The sequence below is a fragment of the Dasypus novemcinctus genome, chromosome 4, assembly GCF_030445035.2.
Source record: "Dasypus novemcinctus isolate mDasNov1 chromosome 4, mDasNov1.1.hap2, whole genome shotgun sequence".
NCBI classification, from domain to species: domain Eukaryota; kingdom Metazoa; phylum Chordata; class Mammalia; order Cingulata; family Dasypodidae; genus Dasypus; species Dasypus novemcinctus.
The window spans coordinates 73,554,797-73,573,571 of record NC_080676.1 but is presented as its reverse complement, the minus strand read 5'-3'; positions in this window follow the sequence as shown (position 1 = coordinate 73,573,571).

The following is an 18,775-nucleotide window of genomic DNA, read 5'->3' as shown; positions in this document are numbered from 1 at the left end:
ACAGTCTCATGATAGAGGCAAGAGCAACAGTGAAATGAGATCCTCACTCAGGTGGGTTAAGGATTCTGCAGGTGGGGTGGGAAACAAGGGGCGTCCCTCCAGGACGTCTCCCTGGGTGGGAGATTCAGCCGTGACCCAGGACCAGCAGCCACACCGCTCATTTGAACACCTGAATTTTCTCTAGAAAATTCTAGAGAAAGTGATTCCAAAGGAATTGAAAAGAGAAAAGCCACTTAGCCGGAAGGTTAGGGCATAAGGAAATAGAAACGATCCTAGAGGCAAACTCAGCTGGGGGTGAAGCTCCCTCCTTCCTCCCCCTGGACCCCGGAGAGAGGATCCAGCTGAAACTGGAGGAGGAAGTCAAGGAGATGGAAGAGAAACAGAGTCAACACCACTGAGTCCCAGCGGGCCCTGCTGCCCTGGTCACCGCGTGGGTGACACAGCACAGGTGGGGGGTCGGCACAGTTCCTGCGAGAACCTGCGAGCCATTTCTGTGTCTGGCACAGGGGATGCTGAGATGAAAGCCCTGGCCCTGACCTCACAGGGTCACAATCCAGAGGGCTCTAGAACAGGAAGGGCCTTTAATGGCAGGTCCTCTGGGTCTGTGGCCCCGGGGCGCAGGTGTGTGTTGGGCAATGGGGGAGGCTCACTGAGGGCGACCGAAGATCGCCTTGAAAAAGGTTACAGTGGATGATTCTTGCCACGTGACTAGCTATGGGGCAGTCCCTGAGCACCGCTGGGTCCTGAGGCAGGCTGGGGGACCAAGGGAAACTGGTAGACCACCCGTCGATGGACTTCCCAGGGGCAGGAGCCCAGCCCTGCCTCGTCAAGTACCCGTCCAGACCACCCCCTGCAGCGCTCAGGAGGGCTGAAGAGAAATAGGGAGAACAGAAGAGCCGGGCCTGGATGGAGGGTCCCAAACCCCAGGCCCGAGATAGGGAGGGGACCACAGGCCAGCCCCTCCTCCCCCGGAGCTGGTGATCTCAGCCCTGCTTTCTCAAGGGTGGACTCGCTGCAGCTGAGTGAACATATTGTCCTTCCTGGTTTCTTTCTGAACCCAGAGAACAGAGTAAGGGTGGACAAAGAGACAAGGACAGAACAATATATTTAAAACAAGAAAAGCCCCACCCGGGCCCCAGGCATTCCGCAGCGGGGAGTGTCAGCCCAGCTCCCCCACGGCGGGCCCCGCTGCCCCGCATCTGTGGAAGTTGCCGCCCGGGATGCCTTGCCTGTAGCCTGCACAGCCCAGACTCGACCTTTACTGAGAAAAGCGGTGTCTCACCTTGCACCACCCTCCTGAAACTGCTTCTTCAAGTGTGCTTGGAATGTCCTCTCTCCCCATCCCCAGTTCCCACCCACACCCCCCAGAGCTCTCAAGAGCTGGGATGGGCCAGAGGAGGAGGTAAGAGGATTATGATTAATAAGCCTGCGCCCGTGTGGATGCAGTGACCACAAGATTAGGTTTTCTCAGAAATGAGAGTTCAGCTTCGCGGGCTTGTCAGCCTGAGTCACTAGAGACTGCTTCAGCCCCCAGATCCCAGGTCCAGAACCTTCTGCCCAGGACATCCAGGAGAGGAGCCTCAGGGGAGCAGCCAGCGGCCTGCGGGCGGAGGGGACCCCTAGAAGACAGAGCACGGCTCCAGGGGGCTGACGAGGGCTTTGGGGTCACAGAGGACAGGTGCTTCCTAGCCGCACCTGCCTCCCCATCTGCATGATGAGAATAATAATTCCTATTAGCTGAGCACACAGTAGGTTCTTGACAAATGTTACTCACCCAGGGGAAGGTGGACAGGGAAAGAAAGGCAGAAAGTTGTTTGGAAGGGGAGTTGGGAGTTCTTCTGGGTGGAGGGGCCGGCACGGGGAGGTGAGAGGGCAGGAAAAGCCCTGGAAGGGGGCGGGGGGAGTGGGCAGAGCTTTGGACGCAGAAGGCTGCTGTCCCACCACAGCCTGGGTAAACCTGGGACGGCCAGCTTGCTTGCATCAGGTGAGGTGGTATCACTCATATGCAGAGGGGTTTGTTTCGTGCAATGACACATGTTGGTAAGTCTTCATGGACTGTAGTTTAGAAGATAGGGCTGACAGGCCAGTTGGAGAGAATGAGCTTTTAAGACACAGAAGCAATAGGACTGAATCAACCTACTGAAAAGTAGAAAATACAAGGACAAGTAAAGGTGTGTGGATAGGGCTCCTGCAAGCGTCCCTGGGGCATTTTTTTATTTGAAGGCTTTTTTCCCTTCTGAACTATCTCCCAGAGTAAAGGTTGCAGGCCCTAGGTGCCACCCATTCGTCAGGAATTCAAATTTAGTTTCCAATATCTATAGTAAAATAATGAATATATTCTTATGCATTACCTGATAATTAATATGTAGCGATACATTATATATAATAAAATTATTGTGTTATATATTAGCCTAATTTAAGTGTGAGATTGGATTGGCTTTTTTTTTTAAAAAAAAAAGGGCTTTAAAGCAGCGGAGCATGTGTAGCTCAGTGGTTGAGTTCCTGCCTTGTATGTATGAGGTCACAGGTTCAATCCCTAGTATGTCCTAAAAGAAAAAAAGGCTTTAGAAGTTTTCATAAGCTGTTTTGGCCTGGGGAGCCTCTAAGTGTTTGATTCTCTTTAAGGGACAGCAGCAGTCAGTTCCCAAATCCCTGGTTATCCTGATACATAAAATTAAGCCACCTGCTCTCAATTTGGTCCCTCCACCAAGAGCCAGGACCTTTCCCAGCTGATCCCGAGCCACAGGATGTTAACTTTCAGGCTGCAAGGACCTGGCTTTCTGCAAACACTGGCTATCCTGAAGGATCCCCCGATTCACACACACACACACCCCCGCTTCAGTCCCCCAACCTTCATCAGAGCAAAGATCACTGTCCTTTGCCTAAATACTGAGAACGGAAAACCCACACTCTGTTCTTTGGTTGGAACTGCTTCTCCTGTCCCTACCAGCCCTTGGCAGGAATGAGCAGCAAAATTAAAATTCACTTGTGTTTTCATCTACATCTGTGTTTCTGCATAAACGATCAATGCATTTAATAAACAACAGAGACTTGCTTCACCCTTCTCACTACCTCAAATCCAGTCTTTTATCAGATGATTGCAGCAGGTCAGGAGACCAGGAGGAGAGGAGCTGGGTGAATTTACAGGCTCCGTGCAGGCATCAGCCCAGCCCCTGCACTGCTGGAGGCTGGGCAGGGCCACCAGGGCAGATGGCCATTCCAATGAGGAGGCTCAGGGCTCTAGCAGCTGGGGACTCACTCCAAGTTTAGGGATGGAAGGACAGTGAGGCAAAGAAACCGGAGACTCTTTGATCAGGCATGGTACTTGTTTAATGCTTCTAACCTGAGACATGTGAGCTGTACTGGTAACTGACTCACCAAAATTCCCTGGAATGTGGGTAAAATCTTTTGGGTACCTGGCTGCGATCTGGAATGCCTGCTGGGGTGGCGTCAGAAAGGAGAAAAATGGGAGAGGAGAGCCTGGGAGGCCCGAAGGGGAATTCCAGGAGCCCCCTTTGTAAGGAGCAACATCTGCCTTCTTGCTGGGCTGGGCTGAGGGCAGGTGGCTCTTGGGGGGGTGCTCCTTGGGGGGTCTCTGTTTTCTAACTGGGATGGAGGCTGGTTGGTAGGGGGGCTTGGGTTCATCAAGGGGAATGAGAAAGAGAAGATAATCCAATGGGGGTGGGAACCAGAACATGAAAGTTGTTGTCTCGGTGAGAGGAGACTTTACGCAGAAACAGCCTTGGCCAAAACTCCAGCTTAAAAGGACACGGGGCTAGGAGGGCTGTGAAGGAGTCCTGATGCCTGATGGATGTAGAGGTTTTAATAAACTAAACTGTAAATGTGTGGAAAGGGATAGAGTCGATGGTAACACATTATAGTGAGCAACAGCTGAGTTATGAATGGGATTGTGACTGAAAAGGGTAGTCTAGGGATGTACATGTCAACTGAAAGAAAGCTAGAGAATAATCTAGGGACTGAATAACACAGTGAGCCCAGAGGTGGGTGAGGATTATACTTAATAGTACAAATGTAAGAATGTCCTTCTGTGAACTAGAACTGATGTACATCACTATTGCAGAGTGGTAGCAATGTGGAGAAGCACGGGAAAAATGCAATTAATGTAACCTATGGACTATAGTTAACAGCAATACCGTAAATTTCTTGCATCAATACCAAAGATGTACTTTGTTAATAATAGGGGGTATAGGAAAACTATGCCAAATGTGTGCTATGGACCATCGTTAGTGGTAATAGTCTGATGATGGTATCTCATAATCTGTAACAAATATTCCACACTGGTGTGGAGTGTTGGTGAAGGACTGTTATATGGGAATTCTTTTAATTTTTAAATTTTAAATTTTATTTTTAAAGAAACTTTGGATTATATAAATGTTACATAAAAATCGGGGATTCACATATGCCCCACTCCCTTCCCCACATTAGCAACATCTTTCATTAGTGTGATACATCTGTTACAATCAATGAACACATATTGAAGCATTGCTACTAACCATGCACTATAGTTTACATTATAGTTTATGCTCTATCCTGCACAGTTTTGTAGATTATGACAAAATATATAATGGCCTGTATCTATCACTGCAATGTCAAGCAGGCCAATTCCAATGTCCCAAAAATGCCCCCATATCACATCTATTCTTCCCTCTCCCTCCCCTCAGAACCTCTGGTGGCCACTGCCTTTATAGCAATGATAAAAATTCTTCCATTGCTAGAATAATAATAAGTCTATAATAGAATAATAATAAGTCTACTTTAGTCCATTGTTCATTCCCCAATCTTGAGAATTTGGGGATGGTGATGCCCGCTCTGTTCCTAATTGAGAGGGGGCTTAGATCCCATGAGGCAGATGGATGGAACAGCCTTGCTTGCAGTTGCAGGCGCTCTCTATTCCTTGGGTTGGCATTGTCCATCATCTCCTTGTTAGTTGTCCTGTATGAGTTGTTATATAGGAATTCTATACATATGCATGATTGTTTTATAAGTTCACAACTTCAGTAATAAAAATATAATTTTTAAAAACAAAAAAAAAAATAAAAATTATAGCCACTTTGGGGAAAAAAAGGATACTGTGATAGTGTAATGCTCTGCTGTCACTGTCTTGAAATTCTTAATATTTTTAAACAAGGGGCACCACATTTTTATCTTGTACTGGACCCCACAAATTATGTAGGCAATCTTGGCTTTACTGCTACATATGCTTTCCTTCAAAGTCACTGTGGTCTGCAAAATCATGCAATAAAACCACAGGACTTACAGGAAAAATGGGATTGGGAGACAATACTCAAAAACTTTGTCATGATACATAAAAAAATAGAAACCTAAAACTTTTTTTTTTTTTTTAAAGATTTATTTATTTATTTAATTCCCCCCCCCCTCCCCGGGTTGTCTGTTCTTGGTGTCTATTTGCTGCGTCTTGTTTCTCTGTCCGCTTCTGTTGTCGTCAGCGGCACGGGAAGTGTGGGCGGCGCCATTCCTGGGCAGGCTGCTCTTTCTTTTCACGCTGGGCGGCTTTCCTCACGGGCGCACTCCTTGCGCGTGGGGCTACCCCACGCGGGGGACACCCTTGCGTGGCACGGCACTCCTTGCGCGCATCAGCACTGCGCATGGCCAGCTCCACACGGGTCAAGGAGGCCCGGGGTTTGAACCGCGGACCTCCCATGTGGTAGACAGACGCCCTAACCACTGGGCCAAAGTCCGTTTCCCCTAAAACTTTTGAGATGATGAATGTACAACATTGTGATTATGCTAAAAACCATTGATTATACACTTTGGATAGAATAGCCAGAAACACCAGCTGTGTTCAGTGGGGAAAGCCTAAAGAGATTGAGAAGTGAGGAATTTTCTTGTTTGGTTGGTTGCTTTTTGTTTATTATTCTTACTAAAATAATAAAAATGCTTTAATAATGATTGAGGTGATGAACACACAGCTGTGTTTATAACACATACCACGGATTGTACACTTTAGATGAATTGTATATTTTATTAATGCATATCAATAAAATTAATTTGTTTTGAAAAAGTAAAAATGGTAGCAGTTTTACACATTAAATGGTTAAGAAATGCATAAATGACACAACAAATACAGCACTTTACCTTAAGAAAGACTTAAAGTTGGCTTGTGAAAATGGGTGCTGCAAAGGAGGCAGCTGTGTTAGTGTGAAGCAGTGGAAGGAGGGTTATCTGATTCCAGAGGTAGGTGACAGTAGCTCATGACGCATTGGGCAGACTAAGGTAGCTGGTAGAAGTTGGAGTGTGTGCATTTTTCATACTCCTACGTGGCTCAGTTTAGCTGGGTACAGTTTCCTGTACTCATCTAGTGTTCCTCATAGATGAAACCACTCATAAGAAATGTGATTCCTGTTATGCTCAAAGTGTTCCCTAATAGATCAATTGTGTTAGAACAGATTATTATTATTACTATTTTTTAGGAGGTACTGGGGATTGAATCCAGGACATGGTACTTGAGAAGCAGGTGCTCAAACACTGAACTACACCCACTCCCCAATGAGATTTGGTTTTTTCATCTGTTTCTTTGTTTATTTGTTTTTAGGAGGTACTAGGATCAAACCCAGGACTTTATATATAGTAAACAGGTGCTCAACCATTTGAACTGCATCTGCTCCCCACAAATTCATATTTTTGAAATAAGCATTATAGCAGAATTGACGTACTATTCTAATGTGTATGTATATTGACACTTACAGACTTCACAGTAATAATCCACTAGGCAGTAACTGTGAGAGATTCTGATTGAAGGAAGCTGTGCAGACTCAGCCTAAATGAGGGGCGTGGCTACTGAAAGGACCCACACATTCATTACAGAGGCTGCTCGTCCCATGTATTCCATGACTAAACTCTCAAAGCTTCCCAGAGAATCTGTGAATAACTAAATTGCTCTCTGATGGCTCCAGTCAGTTTGCTCTGGATAGAATGCCCAGTGGGCCCCTTGGCCAGCTGCCCATCTATCTGTTTAAAAATGTTTTTAAAAAGCCACTGTTTCTAGACAGTTCAGTGGTTTCTGGTCTGACACATAGAGCTTAAAAGTCATAACATGCATGCTCACCACAAGAGAAAAAAAAAAAACCTGAACAAACAGAAAGTCAATAACTCTTCCTTGATTCATTAGAGAACTGAAGTGCCAGAGCAAACTGGAGAGACAGGCAGCTGCGGAGAATCACAGCTTAAGGGAAGCAGAAAGGACTATTGGACCCAACCTCAGGTTGGAATACTTGAAGAGCTGAAGCTGAGTGTGAACTACTTTCAGAGCCAAAACTCCCAGGGGCCAGACTTAAGTCGTCCTCCCCTCCTTCCCCTTTCGTGAATTCTATTTCCAGCAATACCTCCCAATTTTCAGGATGAACACCGGAGAAAAAGTTGTGCTTTCAGCAGGAGGAGGGGGAAAGTCACTATTTTGCAATACGCCCAGATCTTTCTATTCTCCTTAACAACAGCCTTTGCTCAAAGGAAACTATTTTATAGAGCGTGACTGAGGCTGGGGCAGGGAAATACCCCAACTCCAGACCTCTCGAGTCTTCCTTTCTCACGTGAGGAAGGAAAAAGCTGAGAAGCACTTGTGAAGATCAAACCCAGGGGCACAGGCTCACTGAAACACTGAGACTTAATTTTAGGATTATGCATCTCATCTCGCACACTTTACCACCACATCAGCAGGGTTCCTGGATTGTAACAGGCTACAGCTGAAAGCACTGCAAAACGCAGACCCCTACGAAGGAGTGTCTAAGGAAACCCAAAGACAACAGGGTAGACGAAACAAGGACACCAGAGAAAATTTTAGCTTCTGACAGCTACAGTTACAGGAAATAGTAAACACAGTGTAACTCCTAGCAAAAACCACACTCAAGACCTATAAATCTTAGTTCCTTTAACCTGATACGTCATGTCCGGCTTTGAACAAAAAATTACAAGGCTTTACAAACATGTTTTTGTGGGGTACATACAGGTTCAAAACACTACACTCTACCCTCTGTACACCCAAAAAGACACATTCTTTCTATATGCAAAATACATTCCTTCCATCAAAATACCCCCAGAAGCCTAAGTCGTCATTTCAGAAACAGTGCTAAGTGCAAAGTCTCATCAAAATTGGTTATGGCAGGAAGTGGACTTGGTCCAGTGGTTAGGGCATCCGTCTACCACATGGGAGGTCCGTGGTTCAAACCCTGGGCCTCCTTGACCCGTGTGGAGCTGGCCCATGTGCAGTGCTGATGAGCGCAAGGAGTGCCCTGCCATGCAGGGGTGTCCTCCCATAGGGGAGCCCTATGCGCAAGGAGTCGCCCCATAAGAAGAGCCACCCAATGCAAAAGAAAGTGCAGCCTGCCCAGGAATGGTGCCACACACATGGAGAGCTGACACAAGATGATACAACAAAAAGAAACAGAGATTCCTGTGCCACTGACAATAACAGAAATGGACAAAAGAAGAACACACAGCAAAATAGACACAGAGAACAGACAATTGGGGTGGGTGGGCAGGCTGGGGGGGGGGAAGGGGAGAGAAATAAAATAAATCTTTTTAAAAAATTGGTTATGGCACACTAATGAAGGATTTTGTTTATGTGGGAAAATATGTGTGTGGGGAGGGGAGTGGGGCATATGGGAATACCTATATCTTTTTTATGTAACATATATGTAATCTAAGTATCTTTTAAAAAATTTAAAAAAAATTTTTTAAATTAAAAGTAAAACAGGATGTATAACAAGTGAACCCTATTGTGAATGATGGACTATAGTTAATAGTACAAGAATAAGAATGTTCTTTCATGAATTAAAAAAAATATGATGCTAGTACAAAATTTTAATAATAGGGTGGTATGTTGAAAAATATTCTGAATGGAAACTGTGGATTCTAGGTACGATTTTAATATTCTTTCATTTGCAACAAAGGTACCACAATAATGCAGAGTCAACAATAGGGAGCATATGGGAACACTGTATTTTTTCTGTAAACCTACAACTTCTCTAATAAAAAAAAATTTTTTTAAATAGCACATTAAAAAAAAAATGGTTATGGGTGTGGTCTGTCCTGGGACACAATTCCCTTCTGTCTGTGGATCTGTGAAACCTAGAGAACAAGTTATCTGCTTCAATATACAATGGATTGACAGGCAAAGGATAAACATTTCATTCCCATAGAAAAAAATTGGAAGGAAAGCAGGGGTCATGGATCCCAAACAATTCTGAAACCCTATAGGACATACTCAATTGAGTTCTGATGTCAGGTGGAAGGCAGATGTTAAGAGTGATGAACTTGGATCAACCTGATTGGGGTGGAACACATCTTAACTGAAGTAGCCTCATCAAAAGGTCCTACTTACAAAGAGTTCACACCCACAGGAATGTATTAATTTTAAAAACATGTTTTCTGGAATATATATACAACTCTAAACCTTCTAGGGTTCAATAGCAGATTAGAAATGGCAGAAGAAAAAAATCAAAGAATTTGAAGATAAAACAATTTAAATTAGAGAAGCAGATTTGGCTCAATGGATGGAGCGTCCGCCTACCACACGGGAGGTCCAGGGTTCAAAGCCTCCTGACCCATGCGGTGAGCTGGTCCATGGGCAGTGCTGATGCGCACAAGGAGTGCCGTACCATGCAGGGTGTCCCTTGAGTAGGGGAGCCCCACACGCAAGGAGTGTGCCCTGGAAGGAGAGCTGTCCAGCATGGAAGAAGTGCAGGCTGCCCAGGAATGGCGCCTCACACACGGAGAGCTGACACAACAAGATGATGCAACAAAAAGAAACACAGATTCCCAGTGATGCTGACAAGAACACAAGCGGACATAGAAGAACACGCAGCAAATGGACACAGAGAGCAGACAACTGGGGGTGGGGTGGGGAAAAGGGGAGCGAAATAAATAAAAATAAATCTTTTTAAAAAAACAAAAAACAATTTAAATCATTAAATTGAGCAGAAAGAAGAAAGGATGAAGAAAAGTGAATAGGACCTGAGGAACCTGTGTGACAACATCAAGCATACTAGCATACACATCATGGGAGGCCCAGAAGGAATAGAAAAAGAGAAAGGGGCATAGAGAATATTCGAAGAAATAATGGCAGAAATTGTCCCATGTTTATAAAAACATGAACATACTCCAAACATAAACCTAAATAGAAATATGCTGCAGTATATTATAATCAAACTCTCAAATGCCAAAGATAAAGAGAGAATTCTAAAAACCATGACAGAAGCAATATCTCAGGTACAAAGGGGCCTCACTAAGATTAAGTACTGATTTCTCATCAGAAACCATGGAGGTCAAAAGTCAGTGATATGAAATACGTAAAGTGCTGAAAGCAAAAACTTGTCACAAGAATTCTAAATTTGGCAAATCTGTCTTTCAAAAATGATGGTGAGATTAAGACATTCCCAGATATGCAAAAGCTGGCCCTAGCCTGGCCCTACAAGGGATGCTAAAAGAACTCTACAGAGTGAAAGGAAAGGACCGTAGATAATAGATTGAAGCTGCGTGAAAAAATGAAGATCTCTGGTGAGGTAATTATAAATGCCAACATTATTGTATTTTTGGTTGGAAGCTCCACTTTTTACTTCCTACAGGATCTAAAAGGCATACGCATAAAATGTGATGATAAATCAGTTGCTTTGGACTCATAATGAATAAACATGTAATTTGTGACAAGAACTACAATACTGGGGGAACAGAGGGATATAGGAATATAGTTTGCATATACTGTTGAAGTTAACTTAGTATCAAAGCCAACAAGATTGTTAAAGTTTTAGAATGTAGAAAGAAAAAAATAAAGAAAGAGAAAAAAGAGTTAGAATGTTAAATTTAAGCTCCATAGTAACTACAAATAAAGTATCAGAGACTATGCAAGCTCACAGAGACAGAAATTAGGCTACGGGCTGCCAGGGGAAGGGGCAGGAGAATTGAGGAGCTAATGCATAATGGGTGTAAGGTTTCTGGTTAGGGAGTAGGAAAGTTTTAGTAATGGACAGTAGTGAAGGTCCCACAATATTGTGAATGTGATTAATCCCACTGAATGATACGCTTGGGAGGGGCTGAGATGGGCAAGTTTATCTTGTCTATATATTCCCTTAAAAAAAAGAAGAGAAAAAATAACTAAAGAGACAATTACAGTTAAATGTAATAAGGATCTTAAATGAGATCTAGCCCTGGAGGACGAACGGCTCAAAGGGACATTATTGGGACATATGAAAAAGTTGGAATATAGCTGTAAGCTTTATATCAATGTTAAATTTCTTGAACTTGATAACTGCACTTAAGGTAGTTACATAAGTGAATATCCTTGTTCTTAGGAGCGTGATGTATACAACTTACGCGCATATTTTCAGGAAATGGATGGATGGATGGATGGATGGATGGATGGATGGATAGATAGAATGATATGAAATGTGACAAGTTTTTTAAATTGGTAGATTTGGGTGACTGAGGAGGAGTGGAAAGGGGTATGCTGGAATTCTCTGTATGGGGTTTGTATTATTTTTTAACTATCCTGTAAGGTTGAAAGTATTTCGAAATAAAAAGCTTTAAAAAAATAATCAGTGGATCCAGAAAGAAAAAAAAAATTTATGGAAGTGTGAAAAGTTTATAAAACATTGTTGAAGCAAAATGTTTTCAAAATGATTTATATGATCTCAACTTTTTTGTTTGTTTCTGTTTTTTAAAAGTTATATAATATGAAAACAAGTCTGATGAAATATACCAAAATGTTAGCATTGGCATTCTCTGAGTGGTGGGGTTATAGATAACTTTAATGTTATTCTTTTTGGTATTTTCAGCAATAAGTGTTTATTTTATAATTTTAAAAAGCGAAAGTTTTGTGAATTTTTAAAGTGAAGATTTATCGTTCCAAATCATCTTTCCTCAGGTTAGTATTAACAGGAGTTTGAATACCTTGAGAAGACACCCATTTCTGGCAAAGGGACAAAAGGAATCTCGGTGGGGAAGGGCAGGTCCGGAGGTGACGCCTGCACAGAATTCCCGGGCTGGGGCAGCCTCTGGCGTCAGCTAGGACAGTGCTTGCCCGAGGTTTGTGACGAGCACCCAGAAGGGGCGCTCCCCGCCCCCACATCAACGTAGGTGGTTACCAGCAGCAGTTTTTAAAATGGTGCATGTGCAGAGGATTGCAGGTTGAAATGTACAGCCCATCCTCATTATTCATGAATTCTGTTTTTGCAAACTCCCCTTCCCTAAAACTTATTTGTAACTCCAAAGTCAATGCTCACAGCACATTCGTGGTCGCTCGCGGACACCCGGAGCTGCAAAACATTCGCGTCACCCAGCACGCGCGTTCCCAGCTGAAGCGCAGCAAGGCGCTGCTCCGCCTGCTTGCTTCAGCTCCCATGCTGTAAACTAGCGTCTTTCTCACGGTATTTTCTGTGCCACGTTTTTTTGCATTTTTGTGCCTTTTGTTGGTGATTGCAGCGTTTAAAATGCCCCCAGGCACATGCTGAGGCCTGTCTAGCATTCCTAAGCACAAGAAGGCTGGGACGTACCTCAGAGAGGAAGTGCGGGGGTTAGATCTGCTTCATTCAGTATGCGTTATAGCGCTGTCCGCCAAGATTTCAATATTAATCAGTCAACATCATGTTTTAAATAAGGTGACTTGCAACAGAAACACACATAAAACAAGGTTATATATTACTTGACTGGTGAAAATGTTGTAACCAGAGGCTCGCGAGACCCTGAACTCGTATTTCCCCTAGGAGCAACGGTTCAATATTCGCTAGTTCAGTGTTAGTGGTGACTTTATAGAACATTACTACCACAAATAAAAAGGCTCGCCTGTATTTTTACGTGGGTTGTAGTTTAAAAAAAAAAAAAAGGTTTGAGAACTACTACCCTATGGTATCCCCAACAAAGCCGCCGGGCCCCAGCTGAGCTCTTTTAGTGTCAGGAAACTCACTATCTATTGTTGTGCTGGGGTTTTTTTCCAGCACAAACCGCTAGGCATTCTTCCCCGCTATATTTAACAAGCCCCAGCTCCTCATCTCGTCCAGCGGTTGGTCTGACTTCCACTCTCTGGACCAACCCTTCCCTCCTCCGCAGGGCGGCCCTTCAGTCTGGAGGCAGACACCGAGGCCCCCAGGCCCAGGCCTGCCTCCTCCCGTTCCCACTGGGCTCCCCAACCACCCCCTGCCCCAGGCTTCCAGGCCCCTGCCCTCCCGCCAGCCCCCGAGTCCCTATCAAAGTGCGACTCCCAGGACTGAAGGCAGCAGGCCAGGCCATTTTGCTCATTCATTAATCGTACATTCATTCTGTGATCATTAACTGAGCACCTGCTGCGTGCTGGCACCGTGCTGGGTGCAGGGCAGGCACCAGGAAGGTAAGAAGGGCCCGGCCATCTGCCCTCGTGGAGCGCCCGGTCGAGTGGGGTGAGACGAGTGGGTGCAGGTGGCCTTCGTCACCACACCACTGGGCCATGTTCAGCCACCAGGGCGGGCTGAGGGCTGGTGAGACATCTTCGTCCGGAGTCCGCAGCCTGCAGGAGCCAGGAGCGCCTTCTGCTTGAGCGGAGAGAGGCCAGCCTCTGCGCAGTGCCCAGGCACCGCCCGCCGCCTGCCAGCCTCTGCGCGCTGCCCAGGCACCGCCCGCCGCCTGCCAGCCTCTGCGCACTGCCCAGGCACTGCCCGCCACCTGCCCCTGGACTTCTTTGGGCCTCGGCTGACTCCTAGATGAGGCGTGAACCTCCAGCCGGCAGCGCAAGGCCACACTAACCTCTGCCCCCTCACCTGCCCCTGCCCAGAAGCTGCCGGTGGCTCCTGAGGGCCAGGAACCTGTGCCACCTCGCACAGAGGCAGGAGAATAAAGCACAACCATCCACCCGAGAGAACTGACTTGTACTGTTAAGCTCTGTGCTAGGCCTTTTTGCTGGTCACCTCGTTTGTCTCATCATGTTCTTTTTTTTTTTTTAATCTAGTATTTATTGACCACCACTATGTCATGGGTGTTTTCATATATTATCTCTAATCATTGGAACTTTTTGAAGTAGGTGCTACTATCCTGTATGACAGATGACAAAATTGAGCAAGAGGCTAGTCTTTTGTTCAGTCTCTCTTGAGCACCTATCTGTGCCAGGTATGGGACTAGAAGCAGAAGTGACAGTGGGGGGCAAGCCTGCCAGGCTCTGCCCTCATCAGTCTGGTCCAGAATGAGTTATTAAACAGAAAGTTAAGCAAATTTTTATAATTATGATGTGTGCTTATGAAGGCAAAATAGCATTCTAGGGACATTCAAGAGGGGCAATGGTTTTAGTTGGTGGTAGGCAGAAGGATGCTTCAAGGGGCTAAAGGAGGAATATGAGTTAGCCAGACAGAGGGAGGGCAAGGCTGATGTGAGAAAAGGAATGGCTTGTGCTAAGGCCCTGGGGTGGGTAGAAACTTTGCTTATTCAAGGGTCTGAAAGGCCCGAGGGATTAGAGCTGATTGGGCCTGAAAATGGAAATGAGACGGAGAGCTGGATAGGAGTCAGATCCTTCAGTATTTCTCTGAGCCTCCTGTGGGAACTGATTTTCTGCCCTTTACTAAGCCTCGGTCTATAAGTCTGGAAGGGATCAGAAAACCAGCACTGTTAACTATTTCCCTAAGTGGTGCTGAGGCAGGTGGCCGGAGGAGGATGCGCCAAGGAATACTGATTTAGGGTCCTACTGGCTATCTGAAGGACCTGTGCCTTTTCCTAAGAGGGGAAGCCTCTGAGAGCAAGGTCATGCAACAGGGTCATGCAGAGTCAAGATTTGAACCCAGCTCCACCTAATTCCAAAACCAGACAGACCCGACTCTTGCCTGAAAGGAAGATGACATGCTGGGCCCTCTGTCAGCTGGGTGCACCGAGGGCTGGAGGAAGCATCCTCCAGGTAAGGGAATGGTCTCCACGCAGCCCGATGGAGTCAACAGTTGACAATGCAGATTTCCTTCCCCTTTGGCTTGCAAAGGCCTCCCACGTCTCGCCCAAAGTGCCGTTGCATCCGAGCCTCACTTTGGCTTCACAATACTCTTTACTGTGAGGAAGAAAAATCTGCTGGGATTGTTCCCCAACTACCCTCAATGAAAGTGCTGGGGCCCAGCAAGGGGAAGCCATCTATCTACCTGACGGCCTACGGTAAGTGGAACAATGCGCTGGCAGCGCTGGGGCCGGTGGAGCTGGGCCGGGCTTGACAACCACGGCTGGCTGAGGAGCTGGGTGGCAGCGCGTGCACCCGAGGTTATGGGAGCGCAGCAACCCGGTTTCCTTGAGCCCCTGGGCACAGGAGGCCGGTGAGACCCCCTGTGGGTTTTCAGCCTAGGGGCTCTGTGCCTGGGCGCTGCTGGGCCCAGAGAGGCCTGCAGAGCGAGACCCCGAATGCCTCACCTCGGCGTTACCTTGGGCAGCGACTCCCCACTCTGCACCTCGGTTTCCTCGTCTGTGAAATGAGGTCGGACCGCCTGGGTGGGTCTCTGATCCCGGAGGGCGCTGGCACAGCCGACGTCCTGAGCCGGGGCCGCGGTGGTTCGGGTGCCAAGAGGAACAAGGAAGACGGGGACGCTGCGAGTACAGTTTCTGTCCCGCTGCTCTGAGAACTGGGTGGGGACCTTGCCCCGACAGGGCAGGCAAGTGGCAGGCCCACCTCTGCCCAGGCACGGGGGCCGAGGACAGCCCGGGGCTGCGAGCGCGGGCTCGGGGCCAGGCGGAAGGAAGAGGACGGGCCGCGGGGGTCCCGGCGGAGCCACGAGCCTTGGGGGTCAGCCCTCTCCCGCCACAGCCCACGGGGAGCTCCTCACAGCTGGGACGGGCCAGAGGAGCAGGGCCCCGGAAGGGGCTGGTGACAGGGAGTGGCTGACTGTAAGGGCACAGGAGCTTGAGGCCACAGCCCAGGGCTTTCTCACCTCTGTCCAGAGCCCTGGCACGGCTGGCACCGCCACCCGCCCCTTCTCCCCATCGGGGGGCTCGGAGCGTGTGCCTCCACCAGCGATGGCCTCAGTGCTCCATGTTCCCTGCGCTCTGTCCTCCCCTGCAGACGCCCACCCGGGCTGCGGCTGGACCACAGCTTCTTTCCTGGCTCTCCTGGGCTCTCGGCCAGCCATCCACTCCTGACTGATTCTCCTGGGTCCAGCCTGGGACTGCTCTGAAGGCCAGAATGCAGCCGGCCTGCGGGTTCCTCGGGCCTCCCTGCCTCCCTCGCCCTTCCTCCCCTCCCCCCTCCCGGACCCTCCAGTTCTGGCACCCTCAGCAGCTCCTATCCCGCTCTGACCTCTCGCCTCCCCAACACTTCGCTCCCTTCCTTGTCCTACTTCCCCTTCTTCTCACTTCTCTCCTCCCTCCTGCCCCTCTGGGTAGGGCTGGCCGTTTGCCCGTGGCTGAGATGACTGACCCACATGACCTCTTTGACTCTCGGCAAATTCAACATTTATGAGAGATCCACATTTCATAAAGCCGCGTGATTCTAGAGCTGTCCCCGTGGGAGGGGACAGGCAGCCTGCTGGTAACTGGCTAGGCCTGTCCTCTCAGCCCAGTAGGCCAGGAGTTTGGTCTTGTCAGTGCCCCAGAGATACTCAGCCTCTCGTGAAATGATTTGTGCTAGGCAAACCCACAGGACAACTGGTATATAAATCGGTTTAGTAACTTAAAGTACAAAACAGAACTCCCAAACTGGCTGGATGCTTCCATCTGCCTGAGTTATCCCACTCTCACCCTCCAATGTGGTTTATTCATTTTCAGAGGGGGCTGTCCCTTTGTCAGGAGCAGGACACTGGTGCTGATGACAGGGCAGCCCCTTCCCAACTTTTGAAGAGTCAAAGCTGGTGAGCCTGGAAGTGTAAGACCACATTTCCTCAGGCGGAATAGTATTCAGCGAGATGCTTTCCAAGAAAAAGGACTCTGGAAATTTTGGAAAGCACTCCTTATGTTACCCCCTCTTGGTGATTCAAAATATGCATTGAGCTTATCAAGGCTGAAATGAACAGTTCTACAAGAAGTTTTCCAAATGTATTTGACCACAGAACTGTGTCCCCTCCCATTCCCCAATACCATCTAACAGGTAACACTGGGCAATTGCCAAGAATGGTTTTCCAGGCCCCCCAGCCAAGGCCACCTCTGGTGAGTGGGGAGCTGGCGTCCCTGTGTCCCTCTCTCCTCCTTCCCGTCTGCTCTGCCCAGGCCAGCCTCCTGGCCCCCCTTTTTTGTTCTCCTTATTGACAAGACTCTGCTGACAAATTCTTTCTTTCTTTACCCTTGGTATTTGCATTGTCTTTACACAAGCAGGCCTTCCACACCCTGCTGTCAGCTTGGGGGGTCTTTTTGTGCTTAAGAAGACTCTGTACTAGCAACAGGAAGTGGAGGGCAGAAATGCTATTTGAAAGAACAAGTTAACGAGAATCAAAGAAAAACTCCAAAACTATGGGTACCCTGTGCTAATAAAGAGGCAGATGTACTTGAGGGATTTTAGAAATACAGGTGTAGTTTTGGGGTGAGGTCTAGGGAGAACAGAATTGCTTTGAATTTTAAAGTGAACAGAGTCTGGAGTGTCAGGGGTAGTCTAGGAGGGAGAGCCAAGAAGCAGCCTTGGAAAAGGAGAGGAAGCCAGATTTAACAAATAAAAATATAGAACGTCCAGCTGAACTTGAATTTCAAATAAACAATGAATAATTTTTTATTATCTTTCCCATGCAGTATTTGGGACATGCTTATACCAAAATTTATTTTTTTTTATGAACCGGGTGAAGCCAGGGGAGGCCAAGGTGCTGGGGTGGTGAGAGCCCTGGGCAGGTCAGTGGAGGACTGCTGCCCTGTGTGCTACTCAGGTGGTGGCCGGTGACCTGCAGACCTCAATCAATATTCCACAGGCAGGTGAGCCCTTCAGGGGGTGCGGGGGCAGGGGTCAAGGAGAGAACGGCCATGTCTCACATTGAGTAGACACAGGGGCAGAGGAAAGAGCAGAGCTGCTTTGTGAGCTCGGAGCCCAAGGAGCCATGAGGCAGGAAGCGGAAGCTGGAGGTCCCAGGAGACCACCACCCTCCCCTGGGGCTCTCAGTGAGTGGGGGAGAGCCTGGGACTTGCCAAAGAACACAGAATCTTGTCGCTAGACCTTGAGGAAAGCATGATTCCAAATGATGTTTGGGATATATATATATTTGCCTATGTAACATGCTACATATACAAATATGTGTATGATCTTATCCATTACATGTTAGTTTTACTAGTCTTACACTCAGAATCTAGTGGAACCTTATTGTTAGCCTGGTTATCCTCATGAAAGGGACCTCAGAAACCAGTTATTTCAATGCACTCATTGTAAAAAGAAACAGAGGTCCAGAAAGGCAAAATGACTTGTTCAATGTCATATGGTAGTGCCAGGACTAGAACTCCCTGCAGTAACCTCAACTCCTTCTGCTAGTCTAGATTCTCTCTCCATATTCGAAAGAGTTAACATCTCTATGTCTCAGTTTTCTCATCTATAAAATGGGGGCAATAATAGTATCTGTTGGGATTGCTGTGAGGATTAACTAAAATGGTGCAGGATTAGAAATGTCTGCTACTAAAGGTTGGCAACTTTTATCCTATCTGTTGACACCTGTGCTATTTCAGTCCTCTGAGAAACAAATGCCAAGACAGGATTAGACATGCAAAAGATTTATTAGAGGAAATGCCTCTAAAGGAAAAATGCGGGGGGTGGGGGTGGGGGTGTATTAACAATCTAATGCAGTGTAACAAGTTACTCCAAAACTTAATGTTTTAAAACAACAAACATTTACTATGTTACACAGTTTCTGAG